The 9,992-nt window shown below is 38.2% G+C and overlaps 1 long non-coding RNA gene across 4 annotated transcripts in view; it reads left to right on the top strand.

Annotated features, from left to right (window-relative positions):
- LOC126069693 (uncharacterized) overlaps positions 1-7,335 on the top strand; it is a 33,848-nt gene extending 26,513 nt beyond the window's left edge. Inside the window, exons 8-9 of one of the 4 annotated variants that reach the window (XR_007516002.1) lie at positions 6-6,608; positions 6,933-7,335. This is a non-coding gene — a long non-coding RNA (uncharacterized LOC126069693). Of the gene's footprint in view, positions 1-5; positions 6,609-6,932 lie in introns of those variants that run through there. The other 3 variants (XR_007515999.1, XR_007516001.1, XR_007516000.1) reach the window with 3 other exon arrangements.
- The last annotated feature ends 2,657 nt before the right edge of the window (positions 7,336-9,992 follow it).

A 9,992-nucleotide genomic window follows, 5' to 3' on the forward strand; every position in this document is an offset into this window, starting at 1 on the left:
CTAAGAGCTGTGTGGTTTGTGCTTTGTCTTAGATGTGCCTCTTGTGTTTTGTTGTGTTTTTCACTTTCTTGTTTCTTCTCTTTACTCTCCTTTATCTGGCCTTTTTTCACTTGTTTTGTGTCTGCTGAGTCACGTGCTGTGTTCTTTTTGCTCTTTTCCTGTTCTTCCTACCTCTCTTTTTCTCTCTGTGAATCCTGATTGTTTGTTACCCCCTCTGTTGTTTGACTTCTTGTTTTTGATTCTAGCCATCCTTCTGCTGTTTCTACTCTATACCTATCATTTCTCTTTTCCACATTTCCTCTCTGCCTCTCTTGGGCCATTTTCTCTCTGTTTTCCTTCTCTGTGTGTCTTAGTGTTTCTTTGCTCTTTGTCATTTTTCCATTTCAGCATTCGTCTCCCTGTTCTCTTGTGTTGTATTTCTCTGCTTTTTTCCCTTCCTACTGTCTTCTCAGTATTTCAGCCTCTTCATGTGAGTCTATATGTCCTCTTCTTTGATTTCATGTAATCCTCTCTCAGATATTTCTTTGTGCCTGTGCATCTGTATGTGCGTGTGACAGAGGGGCTTCCTAGCTCCTTTCCACTAGGTGCAGAGTGTCAGCTATCAAAATGCTTTGCAGAGCTGTTCCTTATGCCACGCTACCCTGTGAGATGATCCAGGACGAAAAGAAGGCCCAAGGCCCTAAACTGAAGTAAAACCCAAGACTGAAGGAGAACAAAAGGCAGAAAGCCCAAAATAGATGGGAAGCTACGAATAGATGGTTTGAGACTTGAGATCTAAGGGCTAAAACAGAAAGCCCATGTCCCAAGGAAAATGAAGCCTTAGCCCTGAAACCGACAGAAGCCCAGAGAGCCAAGATGTACAGAAGGTGGCCAGAGTTTGATGTAAGGCTCAAGTCAGGAGTTAAACAGAAGGCCTGAGAGCTAGGATGCGTAAAAGAACCAAGAGCCAGGACACATGGAAGGTCCAAGAACTGAGACCTAAGATACACAAGACCTTGGATGGAAGGCCCAAGATACACAAAAGGCCCAGGACCTATGGCCCTAGATGAACAGGAGGCCCAAGGAAAATAGACAACTCAAGAGCAAAAGCAGGAAGCTAGAGACCCAAGACCTAGAACTCAGTATAGAAGCTCCAAGACCAGAGGAAATCCCATTATGAGAACCTAAACCTTAGCTTTTCTCAGCTCTTTTCTATTGCTGTAGCCCCTACTTTTGAACATTTGTAGTTCTCCCCTTCCTGGTCTCCTATCTCCATTTAAACACTTTTTTTTTTTTAATGTCCTTTTGTGATGTGATTACTTTAAAGGAACATTACTTGAGGACAACATCAAAAATTGGTGATATTATCCCTGAGAGAATATTTTGAACCATTTCTTATCTTAGTTTTAAACTACTCACTAGATTTTTCTAAAGTGGTTTTTTTTTTTCCCCCTCCTAAACACTTATATCTCTCGTCACCTCTCCATTTGACAGACATACCAATATCCAGTCAATATCTAGTCTGGATTGTGTTATTACTCTCAGGAGCAAGCATCCATATAGGTGACATTGTATTTAAGTCCTCCCTTTTCCTCAGAAGCCCTAAGCTGATGGGAAGAGGAAAGCATAAGCTGTTGGGGGGAAAAATGCCAGGCTATCTAGAGACAGTGTGAAGAGATTCTCTCAGCCACTGAGAAGAACTTAAACAAGAAATACCCAGATGTGCTAACCTACTAAGAAGCACCAGCCAACAACTCCTTACTTTCTAGAGCCTGGAAGAGCAGGATTCTTGAGATTTTGAATTTCTAATAATGGTTACAGAAAGGGTGATTGGCCCTAGGACAAAGTGAGTCCCCGAGGAGACAGCCTGAACTCCCTGCTCATGGTAGTGGCCAAATAGGTGGACTGTGCCAATCTGGGTTTAATACCCACCTCTGGACTTGAAGGTGAGAGAAATTGGGGCTATTTAGCAGGTTCAATCCTTTTCTTGAATTTTCTTTTTCCCTTCTATGTGGGAAGATGGTTTAAATGATTGATAATGTATATGAAAACACTTTTCAGACTAAAACATGAGAGGAAAGCAAGGCATTCTCATTAATAGTGTTTTGGCAACCAGGCACAGGTAACATCTGAAAGTGCCCTGTAAGCTGTAATGCATTACGTAAATCAGGGGTCAGCAGGCTTTTTCAGTAAAGAGCCAGGTAATAAATATTTTTAGGCATTGGAGGCTGCATAGTCTGTGTTGTATATTCATTTTTTACAATTTTTTAAAAATGTTAAATTCATTCTTAGCTTGTCAGCCAAGCGGATTTGGCCTGTGGGCCATAGTTTACCAACCCCTAATGTATGTGCCAAGGACTATGTGCTGAATAATATTAATTTCCTTCTCTGTGCCTGTCCCTGTGCTAGGGCACTGGGGATGCAAAATTATTTATGATCACATTCGGGTGACTTGAGGAAAAATATATGTGAACTTGCTTTGCAAAGTATAAAGCACTTAAAAAAGAATGAGTTTCAGTGTTTGATGAATGCGTATTGATTACCTATTAATTCGCTTGTGCTAGACACTGTGAATACAAAGATTAAAGGAAGCATGAATAGAAAATTCCTTTGTTAAAAGTATGTAGCACTATGCAGACTTAAGGAATTATGTGTTGGGTAAATGAATATATATCAGTGTCCAACACTTTTCTGCTACTATGATGATTTTCAGTAAAAAGATTTACAGTATTGTAGATAGCAGAAAAGAAAAAAAAAACATGGAAACTGCTTTTAAAGCATAAAATATACTAAAAATATTAAGGATTAATCTATTGTGATAATCTATGAGATGCCAGATGCCATACTAGACTCTAGTTATACCAAGGAGAGAAAAATATATATATATTCTCGTTATAGAATTAAAGATTTCAGAAAGGAAATACATATTAAAGTGCTTTGTAAACTAAAGCACTATACAAATACTAATGGAGTACATGTTTATGAATAAATAAATATTCATCCCCTTTTTTGTGCCAGCCATTGTCTTGGGTACTGTGGATTGATTCTATGATTACTAATTATCCCAAGTAATAAGAGGCAAGTTTTCTGTAATTGGTAAATCATTATCCAAAGACCAGGTCGTATATATTTGACAAATGAATATTAATAGTACATAGCAGGCACTGGAGCTAAAATGAATTCTCATTGTATGCTTGAACCACAATGAGAAAGGTAATGTAAAAAACCAAAAAAAGAACCAAACCCATTGCTCTCGAGTCGATTTTGACTCATAAAGACCCTATAGGACAGAGTAGAACTGCCCCCACAGGGTTTCCAAGGAGCAGCTGGTAGATTCAAACTGTCAACCTTTTGGCTAGCAGCCGAGCTCTTAACCACTGCCCACTCATTTCTTGTGCCCACAGCTGAGAATAAGGAAATATTAGCATGTTTTAAACTATAAAATAGAAAAAAAAATAAAACAGAGCACCATATAAATATAATTATTGGTTTTATTTGGTGCCAAGTAGTAAGTTTATAAAATTGTATCTCAGTTACCAGTATACTCTGGGGGAAAAAAAGTATTAAAAAAAAAAAAAAGGTTTGAGGAAGAATTGTTAACTAGACACTGAATATAATATGTAAAGTATTAAATTTCTGATGAGTGTAAGGATGGATAGTGATTGTTTTATTATGTGCCAGCCTCCTTGCTAGACATTGTATCCTGGGTAGTAGAAGATCGTATGTGTAAAATCAATAAGTTGTAAACTGCTACACATATATAAGTAATGTCTGCTGAATAAGTGTTGATTTTTGTTTTTAGTATTTCTTATCCCCAGAGATAACAAACGGGGTACAAAAATTATCATCATTGAGCCTACAACAAAGATCTGTGTGAATTTACAAAGCCTACTGTTCTATACAGACATAAGGAATTAACTGTTGGCTTAATGAATGAATATTGATTACTTGCTGTGAGGCTCAGAACTGTGTATACCATTGGATATAAAAACGATTTTATCATTATGGCATGCTCACAGGAGGAGATGAATTAGTAGATGTGAGATCCAGATTAAAGTCATTTAACCACTACTAAGCTTATTCGTTAATGAGAATATACGGGAAAAATGGATTTGGATCTCTTTGTATCAATTAACAATGTACTGGGCAGTGTACTAAATACTGAGCTACATAAAGAGATAAAATCTGGCCTGGAATGCCACTTGCTCCTTGGCCTAATTTAAGAGAGGAAAATTTTAGAATAGAAACGGGTTGTGGTTTTCCAGTCCTAAATGGAAGATGGAGGTGAGTAGATTCACCTTGGCTTGGCCTAGAGACAGTAAAGGAGTAAAAATAAAGGGCTCGGCTTTGCTTTTTAATTCATTTGACAAAGCATCTTCTATGTGGAATATACTACTCTAGGTCCTGAGGATGGGCGTAGTCTAGAAGTTGATCTAATTTAAAAAGTAATCTAATGATTACTGATCACAGCTTAAGACAGGAAAACATCTTTTGTTTATTCAGTGAATATTTCAGTGGCTGTTTTCCTGCAAGGTACTATGCTAGATGAAGTAGTTAAGTAGGTCTGGTCTAGAAGACTCATTGTCTTGCCTTGGAGAATTAAAAAAAAAAAAAAAGGCAAGGTTCTTTTAACACAAAATGAAAATATTTTTTCTAGTTCCATGAAGCCCCAAATTATTTTTTCGTTGGCCTGGTTTAAAGCCAGAAGAACAGTAAAAGGGCTAAGGGTTTGTTCTTTCATTCTTTAACTTAAAAATGGTTTATAATTAGACTCAAAATGAAACAGCTGGCTTTCATGTTGATTGGCCTGGCTTAGAGTCAGGAAGACACTTGAGCAATAAAGGGAATTCTTTTTTACATTTATTAAATTTAGTAAAAATGTATTGATTAAACCTCAATAAAGTACTGCTCCTAAGTATTGAGAATGAAAAGATTTAAGAGACCTAGAGCCAAATGCACTGCATCTCACAGAAGCTTATGGTGAAAACACAAGAACAAATTTAATAAGGGACTGCTTTAGTTGAAAAAAAATTTATTGAACAGCTGTGATATGAAAGACACTGAGAAGGTGTGATTAAATAGATCGCCTCTTTGGCATGCTTTGTAGAGGGGGAACAGTGGAGGGCTTTTATTTATTTTCTGAATTCACACAAACAATGAAGGTGATGCCAGATGAAATAGATCTGGTCAAAAAGGCACTTAGTCTGACTTGGAGATGAAATTAAAAAGTAAGAAATGGAGTGATATTCTTTTCACCAAACAGAAATACCTGTTATATCAAGGCATTATGTTAAATCCTAGACAAAATAAATGAAAGATCATTTATTTATTCATTATGCAAGTATTTTTTTTAATTGAGTATAAGACCTTTTACTAGATTCTCAGTTGACCCCAAAGATGAAAACATGTATACCATCCCAGAGCTCTTGTAAAACTTTCCTTAGGGCCTGTTTTCTTGTTACGGGCATAGTTTAGTCCCTCATTAACATGGCACGGTTTAATTTCTACTCCAAATCTCTTCTACCACTCTGGCCACTACAGTAAGCAGGTAGCTGGGTTATATACTGAGCTTGCTCCTTAAGTTGCAAGAACCCTCCTTACAAACTTCATTTTTTCTGACCCATCCCTCATAAAAAAAAAAATGGCTGCAACCACTATTGGGCAGAAGGAGGGATGATAACAAATTCCCAAACCAGACTCAGGGAACCAATACCCCATACTCAGGCCACAACTAATTTAGAAAAACATTTACAAGTTTTGTCTATTTTCAATTACTTTCCCTCTATCTGCTGACAAAAAGTATATGCCAAAATAGGTCCCTTTCAGGAACAATCTCAGCATAAAATTGGAGATGGAGACATGACTTCTCCTTTGCAATAGCTTCTCGACTTACACCTTAGAAATGTTGCCTTCTTTTCAAAACCTGCCGAAGAATTTGTTATGAGTAGCGTAGTGTCAGGGGATGAAAACAGCTTAAAAATGTTACCCTACTTGCTTAAGTTTTAAGGTGTGAATAATAAAATAAAAATTGGAAATAATTGGCAAAAATTGGAGCAAAAACATGACTAAAAAAAAAATTCTTTCAACTAGGCCCAAGAAGGGTTTGACCTTTTCTATTTTTAAATCACTCAAAGAGGGTGGGCTAGGAGGATGAGTGAAAGAAAAGGTCAAACCTGTTGTCTAAGGGCAGCCAGCCTTTGTTCTGGGTTGATCTTAAGAGCATTACCAGCTCCAGGTCTAACTTGAGGTTGTTTTTTTTAGTTTAAAGAAATCCCAATAACTCTGGTCATTGCTGAGACAAAGACAAAATCTCTGATCCTCATTTGTTTATAAGTTTTTGAGAAATAACTAGTTTTGTCTGAAAGGTTATCAATTAAACCTGATTTATCTGGGAGTAGAATTTATTAATTGAATCAATGTGACCGCTTCATCGTAAGGTGGCCTTAAGACTGACTGAAGTTAAAATTCACTGCAAAGGATGAGAGCTTCATTGTAATTCATACGTAATTTCAAAGCATCAAAACTGTTATTTCACATAAGAAGCCAACAATAACATCCAGAAATGGAGGAGGAAACAGATTAATGACAATGGACAATTGATGGAGGAAATGATTGAAGAGGATTTGGGGGTAATATTTCTAGTTTTTGCTTTGTACATTTTTAGTTAAGCATCAGATACATCTGAAATAATAATGTCTAGCTTTTAATGTGGTATCTGCTGGATTTGGTAACACCCCTTTCTTCAGATAGGGGTGGGAAGTGCATTATTGGGAAGTAGAAAGGAGAAGTAACTAAAAGCCTTCTTTTCGCAGTTTCTGGCATCATAAGACTACCACTACTGATTAAACAAGAATAAGAGGGCATGTTACTGTCTATTTTTGTTGCATAAATGAAGTTGTGGTGAACAAACCCGTTTTTAAAGGAAATGACTTCTCTACTCTTCTACCTCAAAGGAAAGCTCTGCCAAAATTCTAAGATAAATGGAAGACCCTATGACTAGTGAACTGATGTGAAATCTAGAATCTCCATTGACCCTGAGTGTGTTGAAGATTGAAGAATCTTACTCAGCATGGATGACTGCCGAAAAGCACTTCGAACTTAAAATGTTTTTATAGCTTTACTTTTGTAGGTAACGACAGGTGTTTGTGTGTTCCAAACTCAACCTGAGATCTTGAACTTGGTTCGAATAAGCTATTTTGCTTCCTTTGCCCATGTTACCCCAACCCCAAGCAAGCAAATAACTTCACCTTTATCAAAAGCCATATGTATGTCACAACTGAGACAAATTGTGGAGTTTGTTGTCTAACGTAAAATAAAATGTACCATTCTAAACCTTTGTATTTCGATAACTTCTCACTGTCTATCCTTTCCCAACCACAGTACCTTAAGTTTCTTTTACAGTCACCCAGTTCGAGTAAATGATTTAAGGTCTTATTTTGTACAACTGCATACTTTGGTCAGATATATTGAGAAGCACGAGCCTAATAAAAAATGAAAAAAGCAAAAAACTATTGAGCAGTGGTGGAATAGAAATAGAACATAAATGAGCTATTTGTAAGGTTGTGGGAAGTAGGGCACACGCAAAAAGGAAACCACAGTACTAATTAACAGGCCCAACCCTTGAGCAGGCAAAGGGAACTTTGGTATTCATAGGTTTTTGAGTGACTAAATACCCAAATGCTAAAATGGCAATTTCACAGGCATATAACCCAGGGCAGTGTTTGTAGATGAGTTTCTACTGCTTTGTTCACAATTAGCAGTATTTCTCACAAGTGGCAACGAGCATTTTTGGAAGATGGCTTTAAGCTGTTTTGGTCCAAGTAACCATTCAGTATATGTGCTTTTAATCTGAAAGTCTAAAGAGCTCTTGCGTTTTGTGTTAGTAATTCTTGTCATTAGTGATTGGTAGGGTTTTCATTGGCAATATTGACCCATTATCTTGGGGTGTTGGTTTTGAACTGCGATGGTCCTAGGGCGCTGGGTTAGTCCTAGGTGGCTTTTCCATTTTCCTGCAAAGCTGGGTGTGGGATAAAGCGGGAGAGTACGTGGGGAAGAACACGAGGCTGGTGAGGAAAGGCTTCTCCCTGAAGTTATTCTTTGATGTCCACCGTGGCTCCGATTCCCTCAGGGGTTCTGACTTCAGTCTCCTTATTATATGTGCTGCACTTACACGTTGTGTTTGGTTCATTTGGCCCTCAAAATTGCTTCTGTACTTTGCAGATGAAGAGGAAATGAAAAACACTGTCTCTTGGTTAGTGAGGAAAGGTCAGACAAGGCAATTTTTTTTAAAAAATAATTTTTATTGTGCTTTAAGTGAAAGTTTACAAATCAAGTCAGTCTGTCACATATAAATTTAACACCTTACTACATACTCCCATTTACTCTACCCCTAATGAGTCAGCCCGCTCCCTCCTTCCAGCCTCTCCTTTTCTGACCATTTTGTCAGTTTCTAACCCCCCCCACCCTCCCATCTCACCTCTAGACAGGAGATGCCAACATAGTCGCAAGTGTCTACCTGATACAAGTAGCTCACTCCTCATCAGCATCTCCAAACCATTGTCCAGTCCAATCCATGTCTGATGAGTCGTCTTCAGGAATGGTTCCTGTTCTGGACCAACAGAAGGTTTGGGGACCATGACCGCCGGGATTCTTCTAGCCTTAGACCACTAAGTCTGGTCTTTTTATGAGAATTTGGGGTCTGCATCCCACTGTTCTCCTGCTCCCTCAGGGGTTCTCTGTTGTGCTCCCTGTCAGGGCAGTCATCGGTTGTGGCCGGGCACCATCTAGTTCTTCTGGTCTCAGGATGATGTAAGCCTCTATTTCATGTGGCCCTTTCTGTCTCTTGGGCTCTTAGTTGTCGTGTGACCTTGGTGTTCTTCATTCTCCTTTGATCCAGGTGGTTGAGACCAATTGATGCATCTTAGATGGCTGCTTGTTAGCATTTAAGACCCCAGACGCAGACAAGGCAATTTTAATGGGGCAACAAGAATATTTAGAAAATGTGAAAACATTTGCCAATATTTTTCAGCTTCTCTATTTTCTATAGGGTAGTCACTGCATTGTATTTAACAGTTATTTTATGCCAGGCCATACCCACACATTTTTAACTTGTGCCTTCTATCAGTTTACTATTCTCCCCTTAGGCAAGAGAAGTTACTTTTATCCCCTCGGGTTTTTTTTTTTTTCTTTTTTGAAAAGATAATGGTTTTGGGACTGGTAACCAAAAACAAACAAACCAAACCCATTGCCATCAAGTCGAATCTGACTCATGGACCCTATATGACAGTAAAACTGCCCCATACAGTTTCCAAGGAGCTGGTGGATTCAAGCTGTCAACCTCTTGGTTAGCAGCCTAGCTTTTAACCACCACTTCACCAGGGATCCTCTGGGACTGGTAGACTTAGGCAAACTCTTATTTCAATTTGAGAGTTGGACAATTTAAGCGGGATCTAAAATTGAGCTAGCCATTCCACTCTGGATGGTAGAAAAATTGCTAATTTCAGGGACAAGTTTCTCACAAAGTCGAAGGGAGTTAGTCAAAGCCAATTGAAAGACAGCTTCTAGGGCTTATGCAAAATGGAATACCATAGGAACCATTGGAATAGGCTTTATACCTTTAATTTCTTGGGTATATTGCTTCCTTTCGCTTGACAAATTGATATTTTGAGCTTTTTTTTTTTTTTAACCAACAGTAGGTTCTAGGTTTTCCACAGTCTTTCCCAGTACCCATGTTCCAAGTGGTGATTTTTTTCCCCATTCCAGTTTGTCTCCCCTGTGTACTCAGTCAAAAATCGTACCTCCCTCTTTGAGTGCTGTAGCAAAAGGTTTCATCACTTGGGGGTATAAGGAAAGGAAGGAGAAAGACAAAGTAGGATGTGAAATAAATGTTGGATTACAGTAGTTTTACTGGTACCTATTTTTTTTTTTTAACTACTTAGATAGAACCCCTCACTTCTCTGGGGATCTTGGCAGTAAAAAAAAAAAAAAATTGCAAGTAGACTTTGCAGGCAGGA

Source organism: Elephas maximus, chromosome X (genome assembly GCF_024166365.1).
Source record: "Elephas maximus indicus isolate mEleMax1 chromosome X, mEleMax1 primary haplotype, whole genome shotgun sequence".
Taxonomy (NCBI): Eukaryota; Metazoa; Chordata; class Mammalia; order Proboscidea; family Elephantidae; genus Elephas; species Elephas maximus.